The following is a 10,877-nucleotide window of genomic DNA, read 5'->3' as shown; positions in this document are numbered from 1 at the left end:
GTTGTATCCAGATATAGTAAATTAATGATTTATATAAAATTACAGGAAATGACCTTCCGTTCCATTATGAGTAGAGCTTTTAAATGCTCTTTGTCACAACCTGTCATCTTGTCATTATGTAGCATTATGTAGCATTTAAAAAATGTATACTCTTCACTTCGAAGTCTTTTAGAAATCTAACATATGACTTTCTATGGTTTGTGTCTCCATATTCCTTTATTGCCAGTTTGAACAAATCCACATGCTTTGATTCAAAGGTAATAAATACCTATTATTTGGAATAATGATGCTTATTTTTGTTCTCTCACCCTTCGCAGGTGGTTTCATTTTAGCACACTTCAGAGTTATAATTTCATGCTTATTAAAAACATTTATTATGATCTACATAGATGAATGAAACTTTTATTGTATTAAATTATTTGTCAAAAAATCTATTATTCTTAAAAATGTATTTCCTTTGAAGGGTTATTTTAGAGCATTCAGAGAGGATCTAGGAGTGTGGTATTATGCAATTTTTAAGTAGGTATGAAATGGTTATTTATATGATTGTTTCTTTAAGGCTTATGTATATTGTCCATTATATGCTATAAAATATTTTAAAAGTAAATTTAAAGTATGTTTTTTTTTTCATCCAACAAGAACCCATAACTTTATTAATGATAGAAACAGTACAAATTTCAAACCAAGCTGCAGTTATTCTTTTGGAACACCAAAAAAAGGTCCTCGTTTTCAGATGGATACATTGTTAATTCCATAATAGCATTTACAATATCATTACTGTTGTTCTTCAGGGCTCGGACTGCCTTTGCTCTTGACACATTTGCTTGTGACATGACCAATTTTATGTCCTTAATCTCTACACCGGTTTCATCAACCTCTTCCTCTTCACTCTCCTCTTGTACAGTTGGAGTCTGTGTGTTTTCTTGAATGTTTGAGACAGCTTCACCTTGAACTTTGAATTTCTCAGCAGCTGCCAGTTGTGCTTGCTGAGATAAATCCTCGATCTTGGCTTCCCCAAAAACTATGTAGGTATCTGAAGCTGGGCTCTTGTAGACATCTGGTTTTGTGATGACAAAGAGAATATTCTTAGATTTCCTGATAGTGAATCTTGTAACTCCTGTAACCTGTCGAAGACCCAGTTTGGACATAGCCTTCCGTGCCTTCTTTTCACTCCGGCTCTGTTTTGCTTTACTGACTGGTTCTTCGTCAATTATAGCGGCTGCTGCCAGCTGGGCTTGTTGTGTGGTTGCCTGTGTGGAATCCTGTTCCTCAAGCTCTGGTACTGATTCATCACTGTCAGATTCTGTTCCAGAAACTGTCTCAGCCTGGGGCTGTGGCAACTCCTGCTCTGTAGCAGGGACGGTTTCTGTGGCTTCACCAGGCATTTTGTGCAGGGCTAAAGTATGTTTTACATAGTTTATTTTTTGGAAAAAATATTGAAATGACTTATGAAATTCAGTATACACTCAACATTAATTTATTTTGAAATTTACCAGTTGTCTACTGAATCTATTATATGGCAGATATTACTTCAGACTACACTGGTAAATGAAATACTTGGCTTTGTAGAACTTTTATTTTAATGGGTGAGACAATTAAAAGCTATAAACCTTAATAAAAATTGCATAGTGCATTCAAAAATGATGAGTACAATGGGGAAAAAGAAAAATTCGATCAGGGTGAGAAAAATCAAGGTTGCTAGGCAGGGGATGGGGAGCTAAAAGTTTCAATAGGAAGATCAGGGTAGTTACAATGAAGCTGACAATTGAACAAAGGTATGGAAAGGTGATGAATTTGCCCAGAACTATCAGCAATAAGGTCACTCCAGACAAAGGAATTGGCTATCTTGAAGGCCATAAGTTTGGACCATGCCTGGCATATCTGAGGAATAGCAAGGAGGCCACTGTGAGTGACTGAAGAGTAGCAGGGAAAGAGGTCACCGAGGTTAAATGAGTGGCTAGATCATGTAAAAGCTTAGAAGTCATTGTAAAACTCTGGCTTTTATATTTGGAAACTTACTGTGTGATAGAATTTCTGCTAATAACTGAGAGTTCAAATGTCCATAAAATTTCAAGGGTTCTTATTCTAGAAAGACAGAATAAAGAAAAAGAGTTCATATTTTCACATGGTGTAACAAATGCTCGGAGATCCAAGTGTAGGAAGCTATGGGAGCACAGATGAAGGCACTAAAATCACACCAATATATTTGATGACTGTGACTATATATACATTTGTATTTTCTAGATTTTTTATAGTCATGGAATCACACAGTATATACTATTTATTGCCTGGCTTTTCTTTTCTCAGCATCATTACTTTGAGAATCTCCAATTGTAAATAGTTTATTTTGATGTTGAATAGTAATCTCTTTAATGAATAGATCATAATTTGTCTTTGCTCTATTGATGGACATTGATGAACATTTCCACTGTTTTCAATTCTTAAAAATAAAGCTGCTATGAAATTCATATACAAGTCCTTGTATGAACATAGGGTTTGTTTCTCTTGGTTAAATGCCTAGAAGTAAAATGGCTATTTGTGTAACCGCAACATATTTTGCATTTAAAAAAATTTCAAACTATTTTCCAAAGTGGTGATATCATGATATATGCCAACAACAGTTTAGATTTTTTGTTGCTTCCCAATCTAGCTCAGACGAAGTACAATTAGCCTTTATAATTTTAGCCATTCTAATAGATATGTAAGCATGTCTCATTATGATTTTAATTTGTATTTCTTTAATGTCTAAATGTTGAGAAATTTGTCATGTGCTTATAAGCCATCCATATCCTTTTGGTGACATGTCTCTTCAATAATTTCCTTCACATGTAAAATTGGATACTCTGTTTGGTTATTAGTAAGGTTTTTTTATTTTTATTCATATTTTAATAATCAGAGTAGATGTCCATTATCAGATATAGAATTTGCAAATCCCTTCTCCATCTTTACGGTTTCTCAATGGAGCTTTGATAGCTGTGTTTTTCAAGAAATATGCTCCTTCTTTCCTGGTACACGGAGGTATGACTAGAACATTATCAATGTTGACCTTTGCAAAGAAAATCATGGCTTAAGATATATGTAGTCTGCGGTTGTTGGTAGCGTTCTGTAATATCAAGCATATCTAGTTAGTTGATAATTTTGTTCAAGTCTTACATATCTTACCAATTTGATGACCATTTGTCTATATAATCTTAAAATAAGGGTGTTGAAATTTTTTTCCGTTTCTCTTCTAAGGTGGAAGTTATGATTTTTCTTCTTAGTATTTCCCTATATATCCCCAAATCTGTTATTAAGTATTAAAAGTCAAGAATTATTATACTCCCTGATGAATTCATCCTTTGACTCTTCTGTAATTTTGACGTGATCTTTATGTCTGATAATGAAATTTGCTTAAAATCACTTTTCATTATCTTGATATAACCACCAAAGTTATAGTGTGATTAGTGTTAATACAGCATATTTTTTCTTTTACTTTTTAAAGCACTTCTATATTTAATCTTGACAAAGTAACAAAACAGCTTTTTAACTCTGGAAGCATCATTCTAAATTATCTTTTTTTTAAATGAAGCAGTAGCAATTTTTGTTAAGGGACCTAAACTGAAAGTAGGTTTAGAAATTTATTTATTCATTTATTTATTTAGTAAAAGATTTTATTTTGTTTATTGACAGCAAGAGAGAGATAGAGAGAGAGAGAGAGAGAGAAGAAGCACACAAGCAGGGGGAATCACGTGCAAAGGGAGAGGAAGAAGCAAGCTCCTTGGGGTGCAAGTAGTCCCATGCAGGGCTGGATCCCTGTACACTGGAATCATGACCTCAGGCAAGCATCTGCTTAAACAACTGAGTCATCCAGGCACCCATAGAAAATTTAAAAAAAAGACCTTTTAAAAACATTTTGTTTCTTTCTTGTATTTGTTTTAATATTTTATTTATTTGACAGACAGAGAGACAGGAAGAGGAACTACAGCAGGGCAGAGGGAAAAGGAGAAGCAGGTTTCCCACTGAGCAGAGAGCCTGATGTGGGGCTCCATCCCAGGACCCTGGTATCATGACCTGAAAAGAAGGGACACTTATGGAGGAAGCCACCCAGACACCTCTTTTCTTTGTTTTTAATATATGGCAACTGATGCTTCCCAGCCACGAGGAGCATATTACCCATTGATTAAATCTTTGATAACAACCTATTTTAAAAGGTGTGTAAATATATACTTACTCAGATTTATACACTTTGTGTTTTCTTCATAGTTTGGGGCTGGACCCCATGGTCACAACACTGCTTCCAGTCTTTGCCTTCCCATCTTTTGATACCAGGTATTTGGTCAGCAAAGCAAATTAGTATCAATATTAATAAGCCCTTGGCACCATATCTCTGGAGCAGGGGTTGCTCTTAGCCAAGGCCCAGACCAGTGGACCTTCCCTCGCTAGTGCTATAGCCCCAAGGAGTAGGTCCCTGCCACCAGAACTCAGTCTTACATGTTATGCTAAGCAGACCAAACCAAAACAGGAAAGCTCCGACAGCTTTCACTGGCATGCCTCATCTCCAACTCCCTCAACGTCCAGGCAGTACCAGATGACAGGGAGGGGTCTTGGTCCAACATATGGGAGGGAAGGAAGTAGCCACAAGCAAGTACCTGCCTCTCTGTTCCTTTCTTTCATGAGCAGGTTGTAAGGAGGAGGAAGAGGAAGGGGAAGAGAGGTGAACTTCAAGGGGTGAAGGCCTCAGGTAGGCAGCTGGCTCCTGCCAGTAGGAAAGGGACAAAGGAGAGGCAGTGAGTCTTTCAGGGAGGGTGGGGGGTAAGGGTTACACCTTATGATGGAATCTGGACAGGAGTAATAGGGATACTAGACATTTGAGTCCACCATTGGCAAGCTGGGCTGGGTGTCAGGGCAGATAGGCCTCCCTGGGCAACAGCACATGAGAGAAGGTGGAATTCTTCTTCTCTGAGGAGCAGGTGGAGCTTTGGGTGTTGGGAAAGCATAGACAGTATTGTTCCAGGGCCAAGGACAGGTCCGGGTACTCCTGGTTGGAGGTCAAGGCCACAGTATGATCCAGGTCTTCTACCAGCAGCTTGAAGGTACCACATGCCAGCCACCCCTCATTATTGTGTATAACTCTCTGGTGCACTTATTGGCTTATCCATCAAATGACTCCTTCAGCAGCTTGAAAACCACCTCCACAGGCACTCCAGGATATGGGAGGCTTCCAGAGTGAAAATTTTGCACAGGATCACCCCAAAAGACCAGAAGTCACTCTGGTGGATGTAGATCTGGTCAAACATGGCCTTAGGGACCATCCACTTCACAGGCAGTCCACTGTTGGTTGTCTTTTTATAGTAACTGATGTGGTGATATCTCTGGCAAGGCTGAAGTCTGAGATCTTCATCATGTTGTCCTTTGTCACCAGCACTTCCCTGGTGGCCAGGTCTTGGTGTATGCACTTCTTGGAGGCAAGGTACTCCATGCCTCAGGCTACCTGGTAGGCACAGGATACCAGGTCCTTGGAGGAGAGTTGCTCTGCTGCATTGAGGCTGATATTGTAACAGTACTCCAGGTCAGGAGGCCTCTGGGCCTGCAGGTACTCCTGTATGTTGTCTTTGGAGGCATATTCCATGAGAGTGTACGAAGGGCCGTCCTGTGTGCAGGACCCAGCAGGTGGATGGTGTCCTTGTGTGTCCAATCATCTTCATCATCTCCATTTCTGAGATTAGGTTTGACCGGTCTTTCTCTGTTGCATCTGACTTCAACATCTTCAAAAACACTTTAGTCAAATGGTTGGATTTGTCTTTGTCCAGCCCAATGGCCTCCTCCAACACCACCTGCCCAAAGTAGGCCTGTCAAGGGGTCTGCCTAAACTGCCTACAACCAGCCTGCCTCCAGGCAGTTATGAACTCTAGATTATCCTCAAAAACATTAAACCACAAGCTAAAAATTCTCTTCACTAGGTCTCTGTCGCAGGTCTAATTTATTATCTTTCATCATTTATCTTTTTCCTAATTCTTATTTTCAGTATAGTTTATTTTGCTTCCAGGTGTTTCCCCTGGTTTCTGCATGCTGTTTCATAGGTAAGAATTATCCTTTCATAAAATTATTTCTTGAGCATTCATTACATCTCTCAGTTAAAATGGTTTCTTTCAAGGTATTGATTCATTTGAGTTTTCTCAAAATGGGAAGAATTTTCAAAATGGTGTTTTCCTCAAGGTTCAGAGTATGTCTTAGCCTCATCTTTACTCTTGTTGAAATTCACTTTTCAAATTCTTGTCCCTCTTTTTATCTTTTTAAATTAAAATGTTTTATTTTTACTATTTTTTTATTTGAGTATAGTTGATATTCAGTGTTACATTGGTTTCAGGTTTTCAATATCTCCATACATTATTCTATGATCACTACAAATATAGCCACCATCTGTCACCATATAACACTATTATAATATCATTGACTATATTCTCTACACTGTCCCATACCTCTTTTTAAAATCTCAGATTTTTATGTTTTCTGTTATTTCAATTTTCGACCATCATTTTACTTGGTTACTTTAATAAAATATGCCTGATTAGACACTCTTTGCTGAACACCATAGCATTTGATTTATTGTAGTCTTCTTCTTTTTTTTAATTATCCTATAATGTATTATTAGCCCCAGGGCTACATGTCTGTGAATCGCCAGTTTTATGCACTTCACAGCACTCACCACAGCACATACCCTCACCAATGTTCATAACCGCACCACCCACTCCCTACCCTCCCCCCCCCCCCGGCAACTCTCAGTTTGTTTTGTGCGATTAAGAGTCTCTTATGGTTTATCTCCCTCCAATCCCATCTTGTTTCATTTACTCTTTTCCTGTCCCCCAAACCCCCCACATTACACCTCCATTTCCTCATATCAGGGAGATCATATGATAGTGTCTTTCTCTGGTTGACTTATTTTGCTAAGCATAATAACCTCTAGTTCCATCCATGTCAACGCAAATGGCAATATTTTATTTCTTTTGATGGCTGCATAGCATTCCATCATATATATATATATATATATATATATATATATATATATATATACATATATAGCATAGCATTCCATTATATATATATATGTATATATATATATATATATATATACACCATTCATTTTTTGATGTTTGTTGATGGACATCTAGGTTCTTTCCATAGTTTGGCTATTGTGGATATTACTGCTATAAACTTTTGGTGCACGTGCCCGTTTGGATCATATAGCAGTCTTCTTTACCTCTATCAGAACCCCAGGAAGCTTTATTTATTTATTTACTCACATAAAAAGATGATCCAACACAACGTTTTTTGATGTTCAAATGTATTATAATGCCATACCGCTTTACACTATGCTTACTGCTCTCTTTCACTGTCTGACTAAATCCTCATCATCACTATGCCATTTAATGAGAAAGAACATTTGAACTCTGAGTTCTCTCCATATCAGGGATTGAAGACTCCACCCTTCTGTTTGTGCAGGTAAAATAAATGTTGATATCGTCTGTTCTGCACATACCCCATCCTGTTCACCAGAATATTCACCATCAAAATATATGCAAAATGAAAACCATCCCTCACCACTTCTATTACCACCCCGCATGCTAAAAACACCATCATATGTTCCTGAATTATTGACTTGATTGATAACCCCACTTCCACACATACTGCACTCCTTTCTCCCTGCAAATTTATTTTGGTACAGCAATTTAACCTAAAACTCAAGTCAGATGATTTTATTCTGCTGTTGAAAGTCTTTTGGTATCTTCCCCTTTCATATTAAATAAAAACTGAAGGTGTTTCAATGTACTAGAAGGTCATACATCAATACGTTCTTCCTCTCTCCACCACTATGAACTCCTCATTGGCCTCCTTGCTTTTCCTCAAAAGTAACAGACAAGCTGTTCACACAAAGTCTATATACTTACTTGCTCTGCCTGGAGCAATCTTTTCCTTTAATATCTGTATAACACTCTCCTTCACTTCCTGGGTCTTTGTGCAAATAACATCTCATAAATGAGATATAACCACCCAACACAAAATAAAATTAACTTTCATCCCAGCATTCTCCAATGGCTTTTACCTTTCTTGTATTTCTTTGTAACACTTATCACCATCAACCATCAATCATTATTCTATTACTGGTTTATTTTTTTATTGGAGACAGAGAGAGAGAGAATTGGGACGGTGCACAGAGGAAGAAGAAAACACCCCACTGCCTAGAAAGCCTGCTGGGGACTTACATCCCAGGACCCTGTGATCATGACCCAATCCAAAGGCAGTCACTCAATGGACTGAGCCACTGAGGTGCCCTTCTATTATTGGATTATTTCACTATTATATTTCAAAAGAATGTAAGCTCTTTGTGGTCAGGTATTTTATATGTTTTATTAATTGAAGTATTCTCAGAAAGGTAGCTGGCAGATTGTAAGGGCTCACTAAACTGTATTTTGTTGTTATTATTGGGCTCCTTTATGGGCTTTACCTCTTACGCTAGAAGTCTATCCTTCAGATGTAAGCCATAAGAATAGAGGCCTGCTGCCTGTTCAAATGTGTAAAAAGCCTGTATTAAGTGGGTATTTTAAAAGCTAAATGAATGGCTTAATAGTTGTATATCGGGGGAAAGGGAACATATTTTCCACGGTTTAGAATGGAGTTCTTTTATAGAGTTCTTGTACAAGCCTACACTATTGAACGATAATGGGCAGTTGTACATTACAATTATACAAACACTTTGGTAATTTATATCCTTTTTTTGTAATTCATGACTGGATCATTTAATTCCTTAGGAACATTATAGCATTTCAACTTTTCATGTTCAGTAAACTTATTGGGGTTGCTACCTTTTTTATTCAAATGGAGAAATAGTCATGATTTAATCTAAATAAAGTGTTACTGATTGTGTAGTTTTCTAGGAATGGGTCGCACATGCTTGTTTAAAAGTTTTGTTAAATTCTCAAGTCTGTCACTGATAAAAGCCTTTTGTAGATTAGAACTTGATCAAAACGGAAAAGTTATGTAACACCAGTTGTTATACTATCTTTGTTTCCATCTTGCATTGTAATAACACCCATCTTAACTCTATTTAAGACAAATCATTGCCAGATGGATTTCTGGCATTGATTGCATGATATGAAATCTAGTATAACTAAAAGTTTTTGGTTTTAGTAGCATATAAATCAATTTAGAAAAATATATGTATTTGAATATAAGATAAAGTTTTAAATTATTTGGCAATAGTAAACTAAACTTTTTTTTGTAAATTTTTATTTTCTCAAATTTCATTGAGCTCTTTTGCAATAAGAAACAAGCTACAAAAAATTAAGGTTTATTTACCCCAATTCAAAATTATTAGGAATATAATCATAGAGGTTGAAGTATTTAAAATATTGAACCCAAAATATTTTATTAGGTAAATTCATGAATGCTGAGCATTCACTGTTAAAATATACTAATACTATTGATAGACTGGTAGAAGCCTAAAATCAAATATTTATTAAATATTTATATCCATATCTTTTCATGGCTTGGTAATTCATTTCTCTAGCATTAAATAATATTCCATTGTTTGCATGTACTACACTTTATTTGTCCTTTCACCTATGGAAGGATATCTTGGTTGCTTCCAAGCTTTTGTCAGTTATAGACATCTTTGTGGTATAGATTTCATCTTCTTTGGATGAATACCAAGAACTGCTACTGCTGAATCATCTGGCAAGAAAATGTTTAGTTTTGTAAGAAACTGCCAAGTTGTTTTCCATTCTTTATTCTCAATAGACATGGAAGAACATTCCTGTTGCTCCACATCCTCACCAACATTTCGTGTTCTGTTGTCAGTGCTCTGGATTCTGGGTATGTACTGGTGTCTCTTTTTTGTTTTAATTTGCATTTTCCTGATGACATATGATGTGAAGCATCTTTTTATATGCTTATTTGCCATCTGTAATATTTTCTTTTGTGAGGTATCTGCTAAGGTCTTTGGCTCATTTTTAATCAGGTTTTTCCCCCATTGTTGAGTTTTAAGGGGTCTTTGTGTATTTTTGATTAACAGTCCTTTGCCAGATGTGTATTTTGCAAATTTTTTCTCATAGTGTGTGCTTTGCCTTTTCATTCTCTTGGCATTGTGTTTCACAGAGTAGACATTTTTAAATTCAGTGCTTGTGCTTTTGTAGCTAAAGTTATTGCCAAAACCAAGGTCATTTAAATTTTCTTCTATATTACCTTCTACATGTTTCATGTTTAGGTTTATAATCCAATCTGAGTTAATTTTTGTGAAGAGTGTATGATATCTGCCTGGATTTATTTTATTTTATTATTTTATTTTATATTATATTTTTACTCCAGAACCATTTGTTTAAAAGATTGTATTTTGCTCTCTTGTATTGCTTTTGCTTTTATATTAAATATAAAATATAATTGATAATATATATTCTGTTGCTTTAATCTAGTCTTTCTGTGGTATTACAATATCTTGCTTACAATTATCGTTATGGGAAACTTTTTTTTTTAAGATTTTATTTATTTATTTGACAGAGAGAGAGATCACAAATAGGCAGAGAGACAGACAGAGAGAGAGATGAGGAGAAGCAGGCTCCCTGCTGAGCAGAGTGCCCAATGCGGGACTCGATCCCAGGCCCCTGGGATCATGACCTGAGCCGAAAGCAGAGGCTTAACCCACTGAGCCACCCAGGTGCCCCATCGTTATGGTAAACGTTGAAGTCAGTCCTCAGTCTTTGTTCTCCTTCAACACTATGTTGACTATTGTGAGTCTTTGCCTCTCCATATAAACTTTAAAATAAGTGTGTTAATATTAAAAAAAGAACTTGCTGGAATGCATTAATTGTATAGATAAACTTGGAAACCAGTGACCTCTTGAGCTT

The 10,877-nt window shown here is 36.5% G+C and overlaps 1 pseudogene across 1 annotated transcript; it reads right to left on the bottom strand.

The window, feature by feature from the left end:
* Positions 1-626: 626 nt before the first annotated feature.
* LOC309857214 (nascent polypeptide-associated complex subunit alpha pseudogene) lies at positions 627-1,390 on the bottom strand (annotated as a pseudogene). The gene has a single exon. The product of its transcript is annotated as a nascent polypeptide-associated complex subunit alpha pseudogene (transcript).
* Between the last annotated feature and the right edge of the window lie 9,487 nt (positions 1,391-10,877).

Source organism: Mustela nivalis (assembly GCF_964662115.1).
Source record: "Mustela nivalis genome assembly, contig: HAP1_SCAFFOLD_496, whole genome shotgun sequence".
Taxonomy (NCBI): domain Eukaryota; kingdom Metazoa; phylum Chordata; class Mammalia; order Carnivora; family Mustelidae; genus Mustela; species Mustela nivalis.
The sequence above is the reverse complement of the archived record's forward strand: the minus strand, read 5'-3'. Positions and strand labels throughout refer to the sequence as shown.